The sequence below is a fragment of the Helianthus annuus genome, chromosome 16, assembly GCF_002127325.2.
Source record: "Helianthus annuus cultivar XRQ/B chromosome 16, HanXRQr2.0-SUNRISE, whole genome shotgun sequence".
Classification (NCBI taxonomy): domain Eukaryota; kingdom Viridiplantae; phylum Streptophyta; class Magnoliopsida; order Asterales; family Asteraceae; genus Helianthus; species Helianthus annuus.
In genome coordinates this window covers 158,056,590-158,064,211 of record NC_035448.2, presented here as the reverse complement: position 1 = coordinate 158,064,211, position 7,622 = coordinate 158,056,590, and positions in this window count along the sequence as shown.

Below are 7,622 nucleotides of genomic sequence, written 5' to 3'. Positions count from 1 at the left end.
ACCACAGCTAATCCCGCCGGAGCGCCAGCAGGAGGTTCTCGACCGGTTGAACCGAGTCGAACAAGAGGTCCATGAAGACCGCGAAAGCAACCAAGGCTTCCTCAAAGGCCTGTCAGACTTGCTCAAGGGGAAGTCCAAGAGAAGGGGTCATTAAAGACCTTGTTATTTATTTGTTTAGTTGTAATCAGTCCCTGCGTGGACTTGTTGTTTCTGTATTCAGCCCCTGCGCAGGCTTGTCTTTCAGTATTCTGCCCCTGCGTGGGCATGTCTTTTAGTTAACCCCTGCGTGGGTTTGTTGTTTATTTTTCGCCCCTGCGTGGGCATGTTATTTTGTAGAAGTCCCGTTTAGGGCAAATGTTGTACTGTTTAAATCTTTATTATTGGAATGGTTGAATTTAGATTTTCATAATTCTTTATTATTTATAAGTGTAAACTTAAAATAAAAAGTAAAATGAAACTAACATTCCTAATAAAGAAGATCTACCATTTCTATTAAATGGCAAAAATCTATAAAGGGACAAAACCTAGCCACATGTCATATAAAGACAAGGCCAAGATGGTACCTCCATAATTAGATTTAGATCCATAATTAACGTCTCAACTTAGGATTGATCTGCGTTAAATTAAAAGAGAGTCTTAGGGGTAAAACCTAGCCACGTGTCGTCGCAGGCATGGCCAAGATGGTAGAACCTGTCTAAAAGATTCCAAAACTTTGTTAACATCTGTAGGTATGTTAGCATATTAGGCAAATTGTGATGCAGTATAAATCACACAGGCCATCTTTAAATTGGGTTAATTTAAAATTCCCTGTATTTAAATAACCATCCATTGGGGATGAAGTGCCTACGGGTAATAAATTAATGTCCTCTGGGACTAAGAGACAGCAGAAGTCTGCAACTCACTGTCTAGAATAGGGTAATGAACTGTGATTCAGACCCGAATACCTTGATTCTGTTAAAATCTTGGTTATAGATTAACCCTGTCCTTGTAACTAAGCTTTTGTGCTAATATTAAATTGTAATATAGGATTATAATAAAGGTCCTGCATAAATAATTAATTAACAAATTAACCAGCAATGACTATTTAAAGCCATGGTTAATAGAATATAAATACTGTGTTAAGCTTCTAAATAAAACCTTGCCTATTATCCCTTTTGTAGCAATTGAAACTACATGGCTAGGTCGGACGAAGTGAACAGTCGTCCGGTGGAAAACCACGAGAATGCAAAGATACAGTTAACTTAACTGGCGCAGAGCTGAAAGCGCTTATTGATGATGCGGTCACAAAGGCCTTGGAACTGCAATACAGTGAGTACAGTGGGACCCATAGTAGGACCCTGTCTACACCGCATAATAAGTCTGAGACTCATTCGGAGTCTCACAGCAAGCCACCTTCTGTCCAACCCAAGTCTAAGAAGGATGAGACTAAGTGTTGGTGCACTTGTGTCTGTACTTTGTCTGTATTTTGTCATGATACAAAACGATGTCTTTTGTTAGTCTGGGTTACGTCTTAGGTTTGTTAATATGTGTTTTTGATGTAAGTTTGACCAAGTCAACCATCCTCCTGGTTTGACTTGGCCAAACATTTAGAACTTGGTTGTAACATGTTTGTGTCGAAGGATGAGTCATCGAAGGATTGTTTAGATCCTTCGATGAGCTCGAAAGATAAACCTTCGATGGATGTTGATGGACCTCGAAGGATATCATCCTTCGAGGTATATGTGGATCCTTCGATAGGTTTCAGATCGATAGATGATCCTTCGATCAGTCTATCTGATCCTTCGACCAGACGAGCTGCGATGGGTATATATATACTCATGTCATGTGTTCACTATATTGTGTAAGTGTGAGAGATTGTGTGAGTGAACTTAGTCTTGTAGAGAGCGTATTTTCAGTTTGGTCAAGGGCTGTAACCGTGTCCACTGAAATACAAGAGAAAACTTTGATATCTTGTGTGTCTACCTTTCTCTTTGTAGCTTGTGTTCTCATATAAACTACCGGTTTGCATTCTAGCTTGGATTCCGCACTTGCTAGTGTGTTAAACATAACAAGGATAAGGTTTAACCTCAACCTCCGAGGGACCTACAAGTGGTATCAGAGCCGTGGCTCTTTTCCTTGTTAAAAACCGAGTTTATACAAGACTTTGGAGTGTTTGAACAAAAACTCACATGGTTTAGCACCCGTTTTTAGTGTTTTTCTCGCATTTCTAGACGTAAAAACGTGTTCTAAACTAACCGGGTGTGTTAAAGGACGGGTTGGGTAACTTAAAAACTTGTTTTTAAGAAGTTTGGTAATTTCCGGCCAAATTCCGAATTACTCCGGTGACCGGTTTTCTGGATAAGAACCTTCCTTTTTAAGTAATATTTTATTGAGTCAAATCTGGTTTGGTAAAAAGTATGGTCTGAACATACCTTCTGCCGAAAGCTTTCTACCAACCAATCACCTTTTCACCAACCTGTCACTTTTTGTCAACTGTGTCAGTACAGATCGAAGGATATCCTTCGAAGTCGAAAGATCATCTTTCGATCAAAGGAAGTTCGATAGATAATCATCCTTCGAACATCCTTCGATGTCTGTGACTTATCCTTTGATCCAAGGAATCTTTTCGAAGGATATATCTTTCGATCTCCAGTTCTTATTCGAAAGATAAGGATCTTTCGATTGGAGAATCTTTCAAAATCATTGTTCGAAATTCAACAGTGATCTTTCGAACACTGTTGATCCTTCGAACAAGTATTGATCCTTCGATCCTAGTCTGTTTAAGTTTAACAAGTTTGTGTTTTTCAGGTCTTTCGATCAGGGATCCTTCGGCTGGTTGTTTTCATTCGAGATATTAACATAGTTTGTGAAAATTAAATTTAAAAAAAAGGGAAAACTTGTTTTTAAAATTTTAAATCAATTTTCACTTAATATATTAATTTTTATAAAATGGGAACAAACGGTCAGTGGGATCCAACCGCGTGGACTCAAACAACTTTGACTCCACAATCATCAGCTAGGCAATCATTAGCTACGCAATCTGCGTCAGATTTCAACAAAACTGCATGGATTCAGGCTATTGCCCCACCTCAAGTTGCAATGATAACTGCAAATCAATGGGCCTTGGTCACAAATCAAAGCAGCAGCATTCAAGCAATGATGCAGAACGACAGTGAAACTGGTACAAGCACAAAACCGCCATAGCTAAATCACATCAATGATTGGGGATGGTGGAAAGAAAGGCTGAGAACTTATGTTAAGGGGCAAGGTCAAGATCTATGGATGTGCTTCTTCACTGCATTTGACAATGATTTGGAAGTTGCAGGATCTAATCCACAAACTTACAGCACTATGTCTGATGAAGATAAGAAGAAATTTGAGTTAGAAAAGAAAGCATTCATGATTCTCACACAAGCTCTTCACAGAGACATTTACCACCAGTTTGTTTACTGCACGACTACTAAAAGCTTGTGGGATATGCTCACGTTACGATGTGAAGGAAATGCTCAATCTAGAAAGATCAAGCAAGAATTACTGAAGAAAGAGTTTGAAGGATTCACGTGTATGGAGAATGAGACTTTGGCAGAGTTATCTACAAGGTTCCATCACTTGTTGAGCGAGATGTTTGCTTTTAGAGTCACTGCCACTCCACAAGAAATGGTGAAGAGATTCGCTGATAGCTTACCATCAAAGTGGAGCAGTTTTCTTGAAATTCTCAAAGAAAATGGTGTTCTAGACACAATCACCGTTTATGAGTTAATTCAAAAATTGGAGAACAAGGATGTAGAAGAAAAGCTTAAGGCAAAAAGAACACTAACTCCTCAAAATCCAGAGATGTACTATGGGATTGCAGGAGGTATCAGTGGAGAAAAACCAGCTTCTCAACACGCGAAGCTTCAAACAGCTTTCATCTCAAACACCGGACCTTCCACAACAAATCAGTTTGATCCTTCAGCATACACGATGTATTCAAGACCAGATTCTTCTTCTCAACAACAGTATGTGCAACCGACAGCTCAGCAATTCACACCACCGCCTTTCTTAGACCCAAGCAGAGCTCAGCAGCAACAACCGTAGCAGCAAGGGTTTTATGGAAGCTCTTCAAACTTTCAAGCCACTTCCAATCCGAACACAGTCAGATTAGACACTTCCAACTTTTCCAAAGTCAGTGTCGAAATAGCCAAGGAGCATATGGAGATGTTGAACACCTTGGTTAGTGCTTATTGTGGATTGGTCGCAGGTCAGATTGGGAATATCAATCAAACCAATGAAGATTATCAGCAAGTGGATAGAGAAGAGTTTGAAATGATGGATATCAAATGGGCTCTTGCTAGTGCAATTCGAAGAGCAAAGGAGTTTATGGAAAGGACGGGGAGAACCAACTTGGATAGCAGCAACACCAAGTATGGTTTTGATAAGAATGCTGTCACTTGCTTCAATTGTGGTGAAAAGGGTCACTTCAAGCGGGAGTGTCAGAAACCACCTAAGCAAGGAAATCAGAATCCCTTCAGGAATCAAGGACAGCCACAACAGCAACTGAACAACAATTCTGTCAGATCAATAGTTCCTGTTGGAGGAAATGCATCTGGATCCACAAACACTAATCCCCACAGAGGATTGGTTGTTCAAGCTGATGAAATCTGCAACTGGAACCTTCAGCTTGGAGAAGGAGGAAATGGTGGAACAGCATGTTATGCTAAAGTGATTGAGAAGGTAGTAGAACCCGTGTCTGCTGGTGAATCTTCAGAAGATGAAGATAGTTCGGGTTATAGTGGGAGCATGGATGGGGAATCACTTGATGCTGGTGATTTATCAAGTGATGCTTTAGATTTGGAGGTTGATGAGCTTTTGGCTGAAGCTGAAGCATTATGCAAGAGGAGATCTATTCTCTGCCAGAAATCTGCTGGAACTTCCGAGAAGCTTGCTCAGTTCTTCTCTGAAGATGGATCTTTTCTTTTCATACAGCCTTTATGGCTCACGTAGAAGGTCAGACTTCTCAGGTATGTGATACTAATTCTGACTCTATTTCTGTTCCTATTGAATGTGCAAAGTGTTTAAAATATGCTAAAAAGGAAAGTCAGTTTGAAATCACACACAAACACAATCAAGAATTGATTGTTGATCTTTCTAAAGCAACCGAAGCTAACTTGTTTTTAACCAGAAATGAAAAGGAATTTAAAGCAACAATTGCGTCATTAAGACATGATGTTTCAGAATTACGAAAGGCTGTTTTGCGAAAACAACATGCTAACAATAATCTTATTGACACAATTGAAAAGCAAATGGTAGAGTTAGCAACAGCTCAATGTGAATGTGAGACAATTAAGCAGAAACTGGAAAGCTATTCCAATTCCCGCTATGTATTGGATCACATCATTGACGTTCAAAAGAAAAAGGGGGATGCAAAATGTATTGGATTCAAATCATGTCCTCCCCCAATGAATCACAATTACTCCAAATTGCCTGATGACGAAGATATGCCCCGTTTTGAACCTACTGTGCCACTTGGTCTAGATGATTTTGCAGCAGGCCTCGGGTTCACAACTGGTACATCATCCTCGGGTCAATCAGAATCTGAGAATGTGACAGATTCATCGTGTGTTAAGGAACAGAGCCCTCCCATTGTTGAGGATGCTGATTCTTCGGACGATGAATCTGAAGAAATTGTGAAACAACAGTCTAACTCGGCTACAACAGATATTCCAATCGAGAATCACATCTTGTGTGATCCACCAGTGAAACCGAGTAAGACTGAAATGTCAAAAGCAATGGAGTCCATTGTATCTAGCCTTGAAGGGAATAATTTGTTGTACACGCTCAAAGGAGATAGCAAAATCTACTCTAACAAAGATTTTCCAATTAAAAATGTAAATCAAGATTTAATTGAGCAAATTTTTGAAGGATGCACTGATAAGTTTTTGGGGAACAAAGGTGGCAAAGTTACCGTCACTCAATGTGATCCAATTCCGTGTGAACAAATTAGAAAACAATACGGAAACCAAAAACTACCAATTGAGCGAAAACAACAAGTTAACTCCGGAAAGGGTAAGGTACAGGGAAAGAAGGCTCAGAACAAGAATGTTCAAGCACCTAAAGTTCAGCAGCCTAAGACTGAACAACCAAAGGTTCAACAACCTAAAGTTGAACAGTCTAAGGCTACTCAACCTAAGGCTGCACAACCTAAAATTCAACAATCAAAGGTTGAGCAACCTAAGGTTCAACAACAAAAGGTGCAAAACAAAAGAGCTCCTGTTAAGAAACGAGAACCGAAAATGAAATTTGTTGGATCCACGGGTTCAGACAAACTTGAAACATTTCAGGATAAATCTAACATTGATTTTGTAAAACAAGTTAGAATTTTAAAACGAAATGATCAGAATAATTACACCCAACACACCAACGGATGTGATTTAGGTCCAAGCACGTCTAGATCACAAGGTTCATTGTTTGGTTCTCCGTCTGGTCATCAACATGTTTCTCCGAAGTTTGTAGAGCGGAGAACATGTTTTGAATATGGCACAGTTGGGCATATTGTAAGATATTGCCCACACGTGCAAAAGCTGAAGTCAAAAACAAGTGCTCCCCAAGAAATCGATTACCAAAAACGATCAGTTTCCCCGAAACAAGACCCACGTGTCTTGAAAGAAAGGGAAAAGAAGTTAAAGCAAAAGAATCAAAAGGTAATTGAAAAGGCCTTAAAATTAGAGGTCAAAGAAGAAAAACCTGGACAAGCAAAACCTGAAACTGTAAAACCAGTAAATGCTAAAACAATAAATTCAAATACTGGTAAAAGACAAACAGCTTGGAAGCAAAAGCAGGTAATTCAATCAGGGGGAGCACCACAGGTTCTTTTTCCTAATCATCAAGTGATTGAAATCACTTTCCTTGATGATCAAGGACGACCCAAGTCCACAAAGGCTTGGGTCCCCCTCTCAAACTGATAAGTTAGTTACATGTGCAGGCGGCTCTAGGAGGAACTATTAATAGTCATTGGATTGTTGATAGTGGGGCTTCCAGGCACATGACGGGCGACTATCGTCTTCTTTTCGATGTGCGAAGTATAAGAGGAGGATATGTCGCGTTTGCTGGAGACAAAGGAGGGTATATCACCGGCGAGGGAATGATCTCAAATGGAGTTGTGAGTTTCGACAAAATCAATTATGTGCAACAGTTGGATCACAATCTCCTGAGTGTTTCTCAGATATGCGACAAGAAGTTCACCGTGCATTTTGATGATGCCGGTTGTTATGTGCTGAAGCCAGGATTCAAGATTCCCGAAGAATGGATTCTCTTATCAGCACCAAGAGTTAAGGATTTGTATGTCCTCGATATGAGCCAAGCAATAACTAAGTCCAAACAAGTTACTTGCTTTATTTCAAAAGCCACTGAAAAGGAGACGATCTCTTGGCACAGACGGATGGGTCATATTCACCTCAGAAAAATGAATCACCTTGTCAAAAACAATCTGGTGAGAGGTGTAAATGTGAAGAATTTTTAACTTCAAGATGTCTGTGTGCCGTGTCAGAAAGGGAAGCAGATCAAGAAATCACATCCATTGAAGAAGGTTAACACTGTAAACATGCCACTCGAACGTCTGCATATGGACCTTTTCGGGCCAATCAAACACAAGAGTGTGCACGGGG